At 38.9% G+C, this 17,549-nt stretch overlaps 1 protein-coding gene across 6 annotated transcripts in view; it reads right to left on the bottom strand.

Annotated features, from left to right (window-relative positions):
* The window catches only part of CHCHD6 (coiled-coil-helix-coiled-coil-helix domain containing 6), a 313,964-nt gene that overhangs the window by 214,337 nt on the left and 82,078 nt on the right, over positions 1-17,549 (bottom strand). The window lies entirely within an intron of this gene.

Below are 17,549 nucleotides of genomic sequence, written 5' to 3'. Positions count from 1 at the left end.
TTCTGGAGTGAGAAAACAACCAAGACAAATGCATTTCAGATGTTACAATGACTGTAAAAACAACACAGAATTATAACTCTGTGAATGTCATTCTGACAAAGATCTCCCCCAAGTCATGTAAACAGAAAGAAAGGATTACAATCTTTATAAATAAGAGTAAAAACTTCTCATTGAAAAATCATGTAGGAAATTCCACTAAAGGCCCCAGAGGAGAGAGGAAGAAAGTTCTTTTAGGGATTTGTAGTATTTTTAAGAAAGGTAAGACCATGGAAGAACTAAGAATATCCATTAGAAAGAAGAAAAGAGCTGTCATTCTTTTTTTTTTAAACCCTTACCTTCCGTCTTGGAGTCAATAAATACTGTGTATTGGCTCCAAGGCAGAAGAGTGGTAAGGGCTAGGCAATGGAAGTCAAGTGACTTGCCCAGGGTGTCACACAGCTGGGAAGTGTCTGCGGCTAGATTTGAACCTAGGACCTCCCATCTCTAGGCTTGGCTCTCAATCCACTGAGCCACCCAGCTGCCCCCAGAGCTGTCATTCTTTATGGCAAGTGACACTGTCAAAGAAATAAGGCACTGAAACTTCACTTTGTTAACCTCAACCTCCTATGAAGGCTTACTGTGAGAACTTAAGCAAGATATGTTTCACAGTTCATCACCCACATTTTGAATCCCCAAATTATCCCCACCTTTGGAGAAATGCAGAGTTCCAAGAGAAGTATAATTCAATCATCCACTCTTTCCTACAGAATATTCCCTTGGGTTGGGAAAAAGAATCTTGCAATTTAAAACAAAAAAAACAAAAAACAATAAAATTTAATGAACATCTGGCCAGGCTGTCTGAAACTTATGAATACTTCTCCTATCACTCACTGAGAAACTTTGGATTTCAACATTCACCTTTCTAGAACTCAAACTAACTTAAATAAAATGACACCTTATCAGGACTCAGGATCTAATTTTTTTTATTTTATTAATTTCTTTTGTTTTTATCACTTTCTTTACCAGATATAGCCATACCTCTCCCACTACAAGTAAGTCATCCTTTTAAGAAAGAGAAAAAGTTCAACTAATACATTCAGTATCCTAAATTCATAGATCATTCCTCACTTCTGTTATGACAGAAGAATTATATTTTCTCAATTCTTCCATAAGGCTTGATAATTTTAATTATATACTCTTCGGTTGCAATTTTTTTTGTTCTTTCTATTTAAACTATAATCATTGTGTAAAATTTTCTCATTTTTACTTAGTTTACTTTGCATCAGTTGCTATAAATCTTCCAAAGCTTCTTTCTAATGAGTCACATGTATCATTCCTTATGGTGTAGTAGTATTCTATTACATACATATATCAAATTTTATCTAGCTATTTCCCAAGTATTACAACATGCTGTGATGGATCTAGACCTGGGTGTCTACATCAAATATCGGCTGGATGGCTCACTATTAGACCTTCGTCGCCTGACTGAAAAAACAAAGACAACAGAGAGACTCATCCTGGAAGCTCTCTTTGCAGATGACTGTGCTCTCATGGCCCACCAAGAAAATCATCTCCAAACCACTGTGAACAGGTTCTCTACCACAACAAAACTGTTTGGCCTGACTATCAGTCTCAGCCAAACAGAGGTGCTGTTCCAACCTGCACCAGGGAGGCCAACGAACCAGCCGTGCATTACAATCGATGGCACGCAGCTTTCTAACGTCAACACTTTCAAGTACCTGGGCAGCACCATTGCCAACGACGGGTCCCTAGACCATGAGATTAATGCCAGGATCCAAAAGGCCAGCCAGGCACTCGGGTGTCTGCGCTCCAAAGTCCTCCAACACAGCAGTGTAAGCACTGCGACGAAGCTCAAAGTGTACAATGCAGTGGTCCTCAGTTCGCTCCTATACAGTTGTGAGACATGGACACTGTACCGGAAGCACATGAAACAGCTGGAGCAATTCCACCAACGCTCTCTCTGGTCAATCATGAGGATCCGAAGGCAGGACCGAATCACCAATCAGGAAGTCCTCGACAGAGCCAACTCCACCAGCATCGAAGTCCTGGTCCTCCAAACCCAGCTACGATGGTCTGGACACGTCATCTGCATGGACCCACAGCGAATACCAAGACAGGTATTCTATGGTGAACTGTCAGCTGGACTCAGGAAACAAGGCCGACCAAAGAAAAGATTCAAGGATCAGCTAAAGTCCAACTTGAAGTGGGCTGGCATGACACCAAAGCAACTAGAACTCGCTGCCTCTGACAGAAGCAGCTGGCGAACCCACATTCACCATGCTGCCACCACCTTTGAAGATAAGCGATGTCGACGTGTTGCCGCTGCGCGTGAACGCCGACACCAGGCCACAACCGCACCTCCCATAACAACTGGCGTCCCAGGCCCCATGTGCCACAAACTGTGCGCCTCAGCCTTTGGACTCCAAAGCCACATGAGGGTACATCATAGATGAAACTGCACAAAGACAATAGTCATTCTCGGTCACCGAGAGACTACCACTATAGCAAAGGAAAATAAAACTTATGAAAGGAATGATTGACAGGGTGTGAGACTCAGAATCTTCCTGAGCGTGGTTGAGTCAGAACTCCTAGGGATAGTTGATTCACTGTCATACTGGACCTGAAGGTGAAGATCTGATCTCTCCTGGACTCCCCTGTACAGAGAGCAAGCAGCCTCTTTTAATTCCTCCATACAAGGTTGAGAGGACATATCCATACACTCTGGTAGACAGAGTGAAACTTGGAGAAACCTTCTTTTCCCTGGAACAATTGAGGACTCAGCAGGATCCCTGTACCTGAACCATCAAGGATTCTCTGTGTGTGAGAAGTCTGTTGGACTTACCCTTAGGAAACTTAGGTATTTAGAGTATTTAGACAGTGGTTATTAACTGGGTTAATTGTCAGATGCTAACCTTTTCCCCTCATGCCCCAAACCTTACCCTTATCTGTTAATAAATTCAATATTGATATGTTTATCCCTTTGTATTACTTTCCTTTCCCCATCCAAATTATATTTACCTAATAACACCAGTCAATGAATGTTGAATTGGTTTCAAGCTTTTTTGCTGAGAAAAAAACAATGCTATGAATATTTTTATATATTTGGGAATTTTCTTTCTCTCTTTGACCTTCTCATATGCTTAGCAATGGGATCACTGAGTCAAAGCATGTGGACATTTCAGTCAAATTCTTAGCATAATTCCAAACAGCTTTCTAGCAAAGTTCTACCAAATATGTCATGTATTTACTCTGCCTATCTTTACATAGCCACATCCAACACTGATTATTTCCATCTTTTATCATCTTTGTTACTGTCAACCTCAGAGTTGTTTTGATGTGAATGTCTTATAATTGGTGATCTGAAGCAATCTTTCACATGACTGTTAATCAATCACAATTTTTTTTGAGAATTGTTGATTGATTTTTTTAACACTTATGCATGGTCTTACATATTTGTGTTAATCTTATATGTTAGACCTTCATCAGAGATACTCTGATGAACAATTTTTCCCAATGGACAGCTTCCTTTCTTATCCTATGAAAACTGATTTTATTTCTATAAAATCTTTTCAATTTCATGAACATGAATTACCTACTTTCTTTTTTGTGAATACCTGTATCTCTTCTTTGGCTAAGAATTCTCCCCTTGAGAGACCCAATAAAAAGAACCCAATGATCTATCGTGGAGAAAGTTTCCCCTTTTAAGAAGCAAGAAAGAAAAACAGAAAGACCTTCTTAGGGTCAAATGGCAAAATAGATGCTTTATACTTTGGTGGCTCAAAGACAAATTGAAGTTCACTTTACTTATTCCCCTGCCTCTAGTTAGATTGTTCCCAAACCATTCTGAATACATAGGTTTTTCATATATCCTATCTTTGATAACAGGCTCAGAATGAGGTTATATAGCCTCAATTAGGAAAACGGTTCAGTAACAATGAGCCAGGACCATATGCAATGTTCATGCCCTTCATAATTGGCATTCACATTTAGTCAGTTCAGAAAAGAACACTCCATATCTACAAACCATAAAGAGAATGTTTTAATTGTCACAAATAAAAAATAAGACAGTGAATTAATGGGACTTGGAAACTACATGAATGAAACTGAGTATATCCTACTGGCCCACTTTTGCCTCATTTCCCACCTCTACAGATAAGAGTCAAACATGCTCTCACAAAATCTCAGACTATAATACATTTTTTCCTTCATCTGTCCTTTTGCTCAAGGCCTAGTGTCAAATGGATGTGAAAAAAGTAGGTGCATGAGAAGACAGAGTAATGATAAAGCCTGACTGGCTGAGGCCCGATTCTCAGGATGCTAACCCTGATGTTCCCAACATTATGGACAAGGATACTATTGTTACTGGAATGTTTTTCTGTGGTTGGTTAACTCACTTATAACACAATGCTAATAAGGCCAAGGTCTCTATGTGGGCAAGGTAGCTCTCCTCCACTCAAGAGTTAGAGACTAAGTCTAGCCTAGACCCAGACTGTATCTCTAACTCTGGCCCAGCTTACTGGCTATTATGCTCAGCATGTTCTCAGTACCTTCAGTTGCCTCTCTTTAATAGGAAGTCTAGAGGGTAGAGCCATAAACTCCTCCCATACCTTTCCTTATGAAGAGCTCAGAACTTTCCAGGTAACTCAGAAAATCCTGTCTTGCCTCTCCCCTTTGCACATTTCCCCCAAAGGATGGTAAATTCCTTAAGGCCAGGGACTGTCTCCCCGCCCCCCTTTTGTATCCTTAGCACATTGCAGGTGCTTAATGTTTATTAACTTTAAGAAGCTCACGAACCTATGGGGGAGATCATATAGAGATCATCAATGGTTCATAGAAGACGGAAAGGCAGATGAGTATTGAGACTGTGATAGGGAAAGTAACAAAGCAGATAAGAAATCCCCAAGAGCCTTGGGGAGCAATAGTAGGACAGTTAGTCCCTAACCAAAAGAACACTGAATCCAAGGTCAGAGTGGGATAACTCTAGCAGGGTTCTCAAGATTACCATAATCAAAGATTTCAAAATATTAGCATATTTCAGGTAGCAAAAAAGTTAAAGACAAAAGCCACTTCACACATTATCAATTCCAACTAATGTGGTAAAGACTTGAAGAGAGAGAGGTTTTGCAGGACAAGCCAAGATGCAAGAACCAAGGCTGGGAACCTGGCTGTCAATCACGAAGAAGGTTCCAAATGGAATGTTCCCAGGAGTTGGCAGTTTAGGCTGGCTGAGGACCCTGGTGGGCTGGCTTGGTTTTTGAGGCTCTCTGACCAAGGGAGAAACCTCTCCTCTCTCTGAGATTTGACTGACCAACAGTTGGAGGAAAGCCAGGCTGAAGGAGACTTTTCTTGGTGGCTTTCAGGTGAAAAAGAAAGAACATTTTAAACAGTTGTCCTCCATCCATCTCTCTAACTGTCTCTCTGTCACAGTTTGTGACAAGACTAATTATTTCCATAACCCTCCTAAATTCTCCTTATAGTTTAGGGAAACCTTTATCCCTCTTACCTCAGTTTCCCATCCTGTTATCACAATAAACCCCTTGCCTGAGAAAGAAAACTAGAGTATTTTATAGTCCACTGTGGGGGGGGGGGGGGAAGGGGAGGAAGCCAAAAGGCTTCCAGAAGTGGGCGGTTAAGGGAGGGTGGGGGAGGAGGAGGTTAGGAAATAGATTGATCCATCAGCCATCAGTAGAGATCCGTAGGCAAACCCCAGAGCATTTCCCTGTATCTATCTAGAGCATTTCCCTGTAGCAGTATCCCCTGTGGCTTGTAAATCTTAAAAATTCTCAGACCCTACTTCATAAGATTTGGTTAAGACCATTCCCCATTTTAAACAATAAAGGAACTTAGATGGGGAATGTGAGACCTCTATTCCACCCCTACTTAAGCATGCTTTAGGGGAAGAAACTCCTTGCTGAACAATGAAAAATACTTAAACCCATACTTATAGTAAGGCAAAAGTTCTTAAGCTGTGCCTATTTTTAGATCTAATACAAAAGGGTGCTAAGTACCTATAAAGGTCAGGCAACTTGTGAATTTACAAGGAGCAAAGAGGTGAGAACTTACTCAGAGGTTTTTTCAGGTGTGAACTTAATCAAAAGTTTAAGTCTACTCAGGTGTGAATTAAGAATGGTCTGTCCTTTGGAAAAACATCTACTGTGATTGGTAGATGTGAGAACTTAGGGGAGGTGACATAGGAGAAAATTCCCTTTAAAAGGAGGTCAAAAAGGAGGCCTCGAGAGATTCAGCTGGGAAAAGCTGAATTGGAGGAGGCAGCCGGTGTCTCTCTGAACACTAGAATCTTGCTTGGACAAATTTTGTGGTAAGTGGATAAAAGACTGACTGATCTCTCTCTTAGGGTTTTCAGCCTAGGCTGGCTCATGCTGGCCTATGCTAGTCTAGCCCTTTTTTCTCATTATTTCCTTTTTCTCTCTCTCTCTCTTTCATTAATTCCTCATTTGTATTAATTAAAATCTCTATAAAACCCAGCTGACTTGGGTATATTTAATATTTGGGAATTTTTCCCTGGCGACCACCTTATATTTGATTTAAAACAAGACACAATTTAAGCCAACCACTCTTTTATCTGTAACAGTTTATGACTCCCACTATTTTAATCATTACAGGCTCCATATCTCTCTATCTCTGTAGTACCTCTACCTCCATTGTAACTAAGTACCATCAGGTGTGTTCCCATACTTACTAGCAGCACACTCTAGTCTGTCAGAGTACCACTGCAACAAGAAATAGTTTATAAGGAATTACCCATTTCTATTTCACTAACTACAAAATAAATTCAATGTCTTCCTGCAAGTCACAGTTTATGGGTGAAGAAGAAAAAGATTTTAATGTCACAGATATTTCCAAGAGAAAACCCATGACTTTCCACTCTATAGAGTGTTATATAATATAGGTAAAAGTCTCATTCCCAAACTTGTGACAGAAATGGAAGAAAAAATAGCAAGGAGTCAATGAAGGAGAAAAAGCTTCTTCTTCAATGAAAGTAAAGCAGTCATATAGTGGTTAGAAGAAAGATTGGCTTTGCCTTCATCTGCCAGTGGAAAACAATGCTATAGATAACTCACAATAGAGGACTCACACTAGACACCAGAAACAAAATGAAAGGAAAAGGCCATACTGAAAACTATGGGATACATAAGGGTCTGGCATTGTGAAGAAATACAGGCAAGAATAGAGCACAACAAACAGGCAGCCCTTCATTATTCAATTACTCACTCAGTAAATCGAGAATTAATGTTCATGAGTTCTGGTGACTGACATAATTACAATTTAAAAAGAGCAATTAATCATCAGGCTTGTTGTTCACTGCCTTGCTGGGAGTCTGTTGCTTCATGAATACCACTATAACCACAAAAGGATTAAAAAGCACAACTATGACCACTAAATTTCAGGCTTTCTTCCTTCCCCTCTGCCTACAACTCCTCTAGTTAAGCTCTGCCACATATGATTTAAACAATATTTCATTGCCAAGATCTCACTTCCTTCTGCTAATCTCTATCTTCTTCTAGAATCGTTTTCCTTGAATTGTAAGAAAAAAGCAACAACCAGGCTTCCAAATGATATCTACTGGGATAGGTGAAATGATTTTGAGCTCCAGTTAAGTCTGCAATTGACTAGTCCTACTCGTTTCTCTGTGGAGATGGATATGGAAAGAGAAGAAGGAGAAGACAAAGAGATCAGAGAGAAAGAGAAAGCTAGAGATAATGAGGATGGAAATGAAGGGAAGGGAATAGGCAGAGAAAAAGGAAAGGAAAAAAAGAGAAAAACAAGCTAATCAATGGAGGGTCTTAATTCTAGTATATCAATACTAGAACATGGCTCTGAAAAGAATACAGCCAAATTTAGTTTCCGTGAGGCCAACATGACAGATCAAAGTATTGACCATATTCTTATTCCACTACTACCTTTTAAGTCCAAACTGCTCAGTCTTTCAAGATTCCAACATATGAGGAACTGGATCCTAGAGGATGCCTAGTGGGGGAGGGGTTAGGGAAGGTTTGAGAAGGAAATGAAGTTGTTTCCCCTTCTTACAAGTCCAAAAAACAGGAAAACACTCTTACCTCCACCCCCAGCAATGCCCAAGAGTGTACTTTCAAGCATAATATCATGATTAGAGATTCACTGAGGATAAGAATTACAGGTCCCTAGTTCTTTATAAGTTTACTCAAACCAACCACTGGTATTAATTATCTAAATTAAATCTGAGGGGGCAGCTGGGTTGCTCAGTGGTTTGAGAGCCAGGCCCAGAGAAAAGAGGTCTCAGGTTCAAATCTGGTCACAGATACTTCCTATCTGTGTGACCCTGGGCAAGTCACTTGACTCCCATTGCCTAGCCCTTACCACTCTTCTGCCTTAGAACCAATACATAGTATTAATTCTAAGATGGAAGGTAAGGGTTTTAATATAAATGAATGAATAAATAAATGAAGTCTGAGCTTTATTGCTCATGGGCAAGGGCTACTGCAGTTTTGCTGTTGTGTTTTCATCAAAGACCTTTCCATGAGCAGGTGCCCTTCGATTGGGGAACGGCTGAACAAATTGTGGTATATGTTGGTCATGAAATACTATTGTGCTCAAAGGAATAATGAACTGGAAGAATTCCATGTGAACTGGAACGATCTCCAGGAATTGATGCAGAGTGAGAAGAGCAGAACCAGGAGAACACTGTACACAGAGATGGATACATTGTAGCACAATCAAATGTAATGGACTTCTCTACTAGCAGCAATGCAATGACCCAGGACAATCCTGAGGGACTTATGAGAAAGACACTATCCACATCCAGAGGAAGAACTGTGGGAGTGGAAACACAGAAGAAAAACAACTACTTGATCACATGGATCAATGGGGATATGATTGGGGATGTAGACTCTAAATGATCATCCTAGTGCAAATATCAGTAATATGGAAATAGGTCACGATCAATGACACATGTAAAACCCTGTGGAATTGCGGGTCAGTTACAGGAGAGGGTTTGGGGGGAAAGAGGGAAAGCATATGAATCTTGTAACCATGGAATATTTTAACTTAATAAATTTTTCCAAATAAAATAAAAAGGCCTTTCCTAGGAGGAATGTATGTATACATTGTTTGCTAGACCGCTCACTATGACATTCCTTAAAGACCATAAGATGATCACCACCATAGGATGGAAGCCATCAAGCATCTACAAAGTGCCAGGTACTGTGCTGGGATTAAGCACAAAAAATGCAACAGTTTCTTTCCTAATGAAGTAGAACAATAAAAGCTTAAAACTTCACCATGACATTAGGAACACCCTGTGTATACAACAAGACTATGAAGTCAAGTCAACATGCATTTATTTACTAAGGACTTACCAGTGTCAGACACAGTGCTAAGCATAGAAGATACAAGAATGGGGGGAAAAAAACAGTTCCTGCCTTACCCTCAAGGAGTTCCCAGGCTAACAGGAGATATAACATGCAGACAATTATAGCAAAATCTATCCAGGGTAAGTAAATCATAGATAATTGCAGAGGAAAAGCTCTAGTATGAAGAGGAATCAGGAAAGGCTTCCCACAGAAGGTGGTATTTTACCTGAGACTTGAAGGAAACCAGGAACCAGAAAGAAGGAAGAACCTTCAAGGAGGTGGGCAGAGGACAACCAGTGAAAAGGCACTGTGTCCAAGATGCAGTGCTGTGTACCAGGCATAGCAAGGAGAACTGTCACTGAATCCCAGAGTGTAAAAAAGAGAAGAAGGCAGAAGAAAATTGGAAAGTTCAGGAGTCAGATTATAAAGCACTTTCTATTAGAGGCTGCTGGAGTTTACTAAATTAGGGGAAGGCTGGGGTGATGTGGTCAGATTTAAATCTCTGGAAGATCACTGAGGTGACTGACCAATTGGGGGGGGGGGGAGAGGAGTTGAGGCAGGAAGACCAACCAGAAAGAAAGCTGTTGTGATAGTCCAGATGGGAGGTAATCCCATACCAGAGTGGAAGTAGAGTCAGAAAAGAGAGGGTACACATGGCAGATGTCATGAAGGCACAATTGATAAGATATGGCAACTGAACAGATGGGGGATGGAAGAAGAGACCACATGGAAATATATACAAAATAGCAAAATACCAGGTAGCCTGGGAAGAAATCATTAGGAACATGGGGGAATTAGGAAAGGCTTCAGGAAGAAAAAAAGGTACTTGACTTGTATCATGAAGAGAGGATCTCTATAAGGTGGAGGTAAGGTGAAATCACAATTCCTCTGTAATCTTTTTCTTTTTTTAATTTATTGATACATTTTGAGTGGACACTAATCTTTAACTGGTGAATCTGAAATAACTGGAATTCAAGTAGTTGCTGGAGAAGCTTTATTCACATGTTGATTGGTTACTGCAAACTCAAGCACCCTAGTTCCAAATGCTAACTTAATAAGCCTGCTATATAATAGATTTAAGATGGGCCAGAACCTAGGATAAGCATCTCCCTGGAGGGATCTAGGACAAATCTGACATGCAATCAAGGGCATGCTTTCCTTGTATTCTCCTTTTAAGTCACAGGTCTTTCCCAGAGAAGACCTAGGATCTAATAAGACACGCATTTAGGACCAGTGAGCTACAGAAACTGATTGCTCCCTTGTTCATTTAATATTTCTATTGAGTGCCTACTCTCTGTAAGATGCTAAATGTCTGGAATTAGAGAAGAGGAGGGAATCAGGAGAGACTGTTTCCCTTCTACTCACCCTAATCTAACAGATCAAGTTTAATAGTTTGGTTTACCTTTTACAAAACACAGTTCATTTCTGGATACTAGAGGACTGATCAGAATATAAGCTTTTACCTGCCAGGCAATTAATCAACAAGTATTTTTTTAAGTACCTACTAGGTACCAGAAGATTTAGGCACTGGAGATCCAAAAATAATACCTAAGTAAACTCTGCCCTCAAGGAGCTTACATTCTATATAAGGAGACAAACATACAAATATGGGTATATACAAATTAGACACAAGGTAATGGGAAAGAAGCACTAGCAGCTAGGACAGGATAAATTAAAGCTTCATGCAGTGGCTTTTGTTTTGTTTTGTTTTAAAACCCTTACCTTCCATCTTGGAATCAATACTGTGTATTGGTTCCAAGGCAGAAGAGTGGTAAGGACTAGGCAATGGGGGTCAAGTGACTTGCCCAGGGTCACACAGCTAGGAAGTGTCTGAAGTCACATTTGAACCCAGGACCTCCTATCTCTGGGCCTGGCTTTTAATCCACTAAAATGCTTAGCTAACCCTGGCTTAAACTTAGTCTTAAGAAAACTAGGAAATCTGCAATTTTAAGGTGCAAAAGTGAGAAAGGAATAACTTCTAAACATAGGAGAGAAGGCATAAACAAACAAAGGAGAAAGAATATAGCTTATGAAAAACAGAAAATCAATTTGGCCACACAGAATTGACACATTAAAATATATGACTAATTTCATAGTGTTGAGAACTGGTCCAAATAGTCTGAAAAACAATTTGGAACTATACTTAAAAGGCTATAACTGTGCATACCCTTTGATTCAGCAATACCACTACTAGGTCTATACCTCAAGGAGATTTTTTTAAAGGGAAAATTATTTATATGTACAAAAATATTTATAACTGTTCTTTTTGTGGAGGCCAAGAATCAGAAATTGAGGGAAAGTTCATTTGCTGGAGAATGGTGAACAAGTGGTTGTATATGATTGTGATGGAATACTACTGTGCTGTAAGAAGTGACAAAAAAGAGTAACTTCAGAAAAACCTAGTAATCCTAAAATGAACTGCTGCAAAAGGAAGTGAGCAGAACCAGGGGAACAGTAACAATAATACTTCTTTCAATATTGTTCAATAATAATGTTCAACTGTGAAAAACTTAGCAACTGTGATCAATACAATGATCTAAGACAGGAATGGCAAACCTTTTAGAGATGGAGTGCCAGGCCCCACCCCCACCCCACCCCCAGACCAAGTGCCATGCCAGCCCCTCACCAGAGACAGTGCCACACACCCCCTTACCCCAGGCAGGGGAGGGAGTGTGTAATTAGAATCTGTTTCCCTAAACACTACAATTCCCAGTACTCGATTCTCCTCACATTACATGCTGATTTAGAGAGGATATAAATTTGGTGTAGCCCCACCTCTTGCTCTCTTGTCTTCCTGTTGGGACTTTGGTGGAGCAGGCTTTTTAAACAGGCAAGGAAAACTTAGTCACATGGTCATAATTTTGTTAAATAATTAGGTTTTTTTACTTCTATTTCTTTTTTATTACTTCTACTTCAGGTGATTATTAATACACTTTATAAAATTAATAGTTAGAATTGCTGGATATTAATTTAAATCCTACAGGAGGAAGCACTTCCTTTGGACTGCTGAGCAGAGGGGTGGGTGAGGAGAGGCCTGTGTGGACAGGGGGGTGGGGAGTGGTCCAAGCACTCTGCTTCCCTCTAGCTCTGCCTTCTGTGAGCCACCCACCTTCCCCACTATGTGTTCTCAATTGGCTGCTAGGAAGAGGGGAGGGTGAAGATAAAACATGTCAGGCACAGTGGCATGGGGGAAGGGAGCAGTTCTGCCTGAGACCCCCTGCCTTTCTAGTAATGAACTCTGGTGTGTATGTATGTGTATGGGGGGGAGGAGTTTGGGGGTTGGGAGGGGAAGACAGATGAGTGCCCACTGGGAGTGCTCTGCTTGTTGTCTTTGGCATCCATGCCATAGGTTTGCCTTTACTGATCTAAGACAATTCCAAAAGACATATTTAAAAATGCTATCTACCTCCAGAGAGAGAATTGATGAATTCTGAGTGCAGAGTAAAGCAATTTTTTTACTTTATTTTTATTGCTATTGCTGCTTTTTTTTTCCTGCAAATTGGCTAATATGGAAACATGTTTTACACAATTTCACCTGTATAATGGCCATCATATTGTTTGCTTTTTCAGTGGTTGGAGGAGGGACTTGAGGGAGGGAAATAACTAGAAACTCAAAAGATGAATATTAAAACATTAAAATATAAAAAACAAAATAAAAAATATATGCCTATTTAGTAAATGCTTCTTTTAGGATTTGGGCAATAAGGATGGTTAATTTGCCATTAACTAAGCTTTATATGTTCGGGTTCTAATCACATTATTTCTCAGGTTCTCTTCAATAACTTCTACCTACATATTACAGTTAAGGGGAAAAGATTCCCTTAGAATCTTGGACTGCAAACATTGGCAGAAGATAGGCTTTCTCAAAGGAAAAGATGTATGTATTAGTGAAGCGTGGGTGTATATGAATAATAATATTTATAATAATTAGTATTTGTGTAGCATTTTAAGATTTACAAGTACTTTACAAATATGATTTAATTTTATTCTTACAGAGGCTAAGCAACTTCCCCATGATCATATACTTTTAAATGTCTGAGGCTTCTGAACTTGGATCTTCTTGATTTTAGGTCCAGTGCTCTATTATTCACTGTGCCAACTAAACGCAACCAGCATCATAAGTTCATGGCTTCAGAAACTTGAAGATCTAGGAAGACTTCAATAAGATAATAATGAGAATTTTTGAGAAATTTAAAAATATGTCTCTTTTGAGGAATGACTAAAGGAACTAGAATTATTTAATAAGGAAAATGTTAAGAAATGATTTGACAACACATTCATTTAACAAAAGATGTGAAGATTCATTTAGAGGAAGAATGTTCTATCTCTGCTGAAGCCCAAACAAAAAGGAAAAAATGTTTAAATGACATGAAGAATTCATTCAACACTTTAGTTAGAATGCTCTACAGGCAGAGCATAGTGCTAGGCCCTAGGAAAGGTAAAAAGATACATAAAATAGTCCTTACCTTTAAGAGACTTCTGAGAATAAATAGTGAGAGACAGAAATAAATTAATTCAATTTAACAAGTATGTATTAAATGATTGCTGCATTTTAGGAAAAAGAGATAAAGGAAGTTGAAGATGGGTGAATATTGAGGAAACAGAAAAGTAAAAGGGAAAAATGATGGGCCAGCTCAATAGATCAACAGACGGAGAACCAGGCCTAGAGATGTGAGGTTCAAATTTGGCCTCGGACCTTTTCTAGATGTGTGACCCTGGGCAAGTCACTTAAGTCCCATTGCCTAACCCTTATTGCTCTTCTGCCTTGAAATCAATATTGATTCTAAGATAGAAAGTAAGGGTTAAAAAAAAAAAGGAAAAATGAGATAGGATGATAGCTTAAAGGAACACAAGGGACACAAGAAGTTTTTTTTTGTTTGTTTTTTAAACCCTTACCTTCCGTCTTGGAGTCAATACTGTGTATTGGCTCCAAGGAAGAAGTTTTTTTAAAGGTGAAAAAACAAAGATTAAGTTGAAATGACAGGGTGAAATGCACATTTTTTCTGAGCTTTCCCAATACACCCTCTACAATTAACTTTTTAAAATACATCAAACCAAATTCTTAGTGGAAAAACAACAACAACAACAAAAGTCTCCATGAGTCATTTTTCCATCCAAAGGCAACTTAGGAAGACAGAAAGAAAGGTCTGCAGACACAGAGGTCCAGGTTGGCTAGAAGCACAGCACAGCAGAAGTAGTATCAGCAGGGTCAGCAACGCCAGGCAGAGACCAGTCAAATACTCAGGATACTAAGAGGGCTAAATATCTAGTCAAACTCTAAATGATTACTCTGGTGCAATTATCAATAATAGGTAAATAGGTCTTGATCAATGACACATGTAAAGCCCAGTAGAATTGCGCATTGGCTACGGGGGGGGGGGGGGGGGGGGAGAGGAGAGAAAGAACATGAATTATGTAACCATGTAAAAATATTCTGAATTAATTAATTAAATAAAATTTCTGAGTTATAGTAAATAAATAAATAACTATCTAGTCAGAAAGAGATCCCAAAAGATCCCTGCTCTAGGTATAGGATTCAGGTGTCATTTTGCAGCTCTGTTGCCCATTACTCAAATTCTGGTCATAGTTCCAGGGCGGAGGGGAGTAGTTCTAGTCACAAGGGAGCAAGAGAAGCTCATAAAAGACAAATTCAGGCTAGACACCTTTCTTCCACTATACCTTCCAGAGGTGAGCAAAGCCTAACTCTAACATAAAGTCCAAAGTCAAGTTATAGGCTTGAAAAATGAAATGTACCTGTATTTAGGGGGATCTAGGTGGCTCAGTGGATAGAGAACTAGGCCTGAAGATGGGAGGTCCTGAGTTCAAATCTAGATTCAGACACCTCTTAGCTGTGTGACCCTGGGCAAATTACTTAACCCTCACTACCTAACCCTTTACTGCTCTTCTGCTTTGGAACCAATACTTGGTATTGATTGTAAGAAAAAAGGTAAGGTTTTTTAAGAAAAAAGAAAGGAAAGGAAGGTGCACTTGTTTTCCTCTATAAGATGATTTATTAGATAAGCTTCAAAGTGAACAATGCTGGTGATATCTTTATTGTTCTATATGCCTCTCGTTTTCTACAAAGTTCAGCTCAAGGACCACCTGCCACAAGAATTCTTTTTTTGATCTTATATGCTAGTAGCACTACTTAAAATCCAAGAAAATACATGTTTTTAAAAAGAAGACAGCATAGAAATAAATGGAGGGGATGGTTCTTAAAATGATCAAGGAATATCTCTCTAGAACAGTGGTTCTCAACCCTTCTAATGCCATGACCCCGCAATACAGTTCCTCATGTTGCAGTGATCCCAAACCAAAAAATTATTTTGGTGGCTACTTCAAAACTATAATTTTGCTACAGTTATGATTTGGAGTGTAAATACCTGATATGCATTATGTATTCTCAATGCTACAAATTGAGAGGTTGAGAACTGCTACTCTAAAACCAAGAGCAAGCATAATTTATAATGAAGAAAAACTAGAAGCCTTCCCAATTAGATCAGGGTAAAGCAAGGATGTCCATTATCAAGATTATTATTCAATATTGAATAAGAAATACTAGCTATAGGGAATAAGAAAAGAAAAAGAAATTGAAGTAATAAACACAGGCAATGAGAAAACAATCATTATTTTGCAGATAAGATGACATACTTAAAGAACTCTAGAAAATAAATTTAAAAACTAGTTGAAACAATTAACTTTAGCAAAGTTGCAGAATAGAAAATAAACACACATAAATCATTGGCATTTCTATTTATTACCAACAAAACTCAGCATGAAGTTATAAAAAAATTCCATTTAAAATAACTGCAGACAGCATAAAATACTTGCAAGTCTACCTGCGAAGACATACAAAGGACCTATATGAACACAATTATAAAATACTCTTCAGACAAAGACAGAGCTAAACAATTGAAAAATATTAATTGCTCATGGATAACCTGAGACAATATGATAAATGATAATGTTACTTAAATTAATTTATTCAGTGCCATGCCAATTAAACTATCAAAGAATTATTTTATAGAAAAAGAAAAAGTAATAACAAAATTGATCTAGAGGAACAAAAGGTCAAGACTATCAAAGGAAGCAATGAAAAAAAATGTGAATGAAGAGGGCCTAGAAGTACCAAATCTCAAACAATAGTAAAAAGCATTAAACATCAAAACAATTTGGTAATGGGTAAGAAATAGAATGACTGATCTGTGGAAAAAATTAGGTATACAATATGAAAAAGCAAATGAGCACAATAATCTATTGTTTGTTAAACCCAAAGATCCTAGCTATTGGCAAAAGAACCTACTATTTGAAGAAAAGTGCTGGGAAAACTGGGAAGTAGGATAGCTGAAACAGGGAACATACCAACTTTTCAAATCATATATTAAGATAAACAAAATGGGTACATGGTTTAGTCATAAAAGGTGATATCTAACTTAATTAGGGGAGCATGGAAGGAATTACCCATCAAATCTATGAAAAGAGAAAAAGTTCAAGACTAAACAAGAGTGAGAGGTTTGAGGAAGGTAAAATGGATCCTATAACTTACATGAAATTAAAATATATAAATTGAAAAACTAGAAGGAAAACAGGGGAAAGATTTGTGTAGCAAGTTTCTTGGAAAAAAAGTCTCATTTCTCAAATATGTAGAGAACTGAGTCAAATCTATCAAGATAGGAGGCATTCCTGAACTGATAAATGGTCAAAGAATATGGAAACGTAGTTTTTTTTATAGTGTGTGGAGTGAAATTCTAGGGAGGCTCATACCCCCTAAATCCCTCTAATGAGCAGACAGGAGAAGATGCTGGCAGAGTTCACATGGCTTTATTCAGAGGCTTGGGGGGGCAAAGAGTAAGGAATGTTGCCTGGGTCTAGACAACGTCCTCAGGAGGGGGGGCAAGTGTTGGGGGAGGGAGACAGAGACAGAGAAACAGAGAGACAGAGAGAGACAGAGAGACAGAGAAGCTTCACAGTCTGAGGTCCCAGAAACAGTGGCCCTGGATGCCTAGGTTTGCTCAGATTTTATAGGGATCCAAAACAATGCCATTTCCACTTTCCCCATCATCTATATCTTATTCTTCCCTCCTTCTATCCTCCTCAATCCTTTCCTAGTGCTTCTGATGTTTCTAAGCATATGGGAATATTCCTTAGGTTTGCAGTTTTAGTTGAGTTAGGGTTTTAGGTCTGTCCAAGGCTGAAACA

This window comes from Monodelphis domestica, chromosome 7, assembly GCF_027887165.1.
Source record: "Monodelphis domestica isolate mMonDom1 chromosome 7, mMonDom1.pri, whole genome shotgun sequence".
Classification (NCBI taxonomy): domain Eukaryota; kingdom Metazoa; phylum Chordata; class Mammalia; order Didelphimorphia; family Didelphidae; genus Monodelphis; species Monodelphis domestica.
This window is presented reverse-complemented; position numbering and strand designations above follow the sequence as displayed.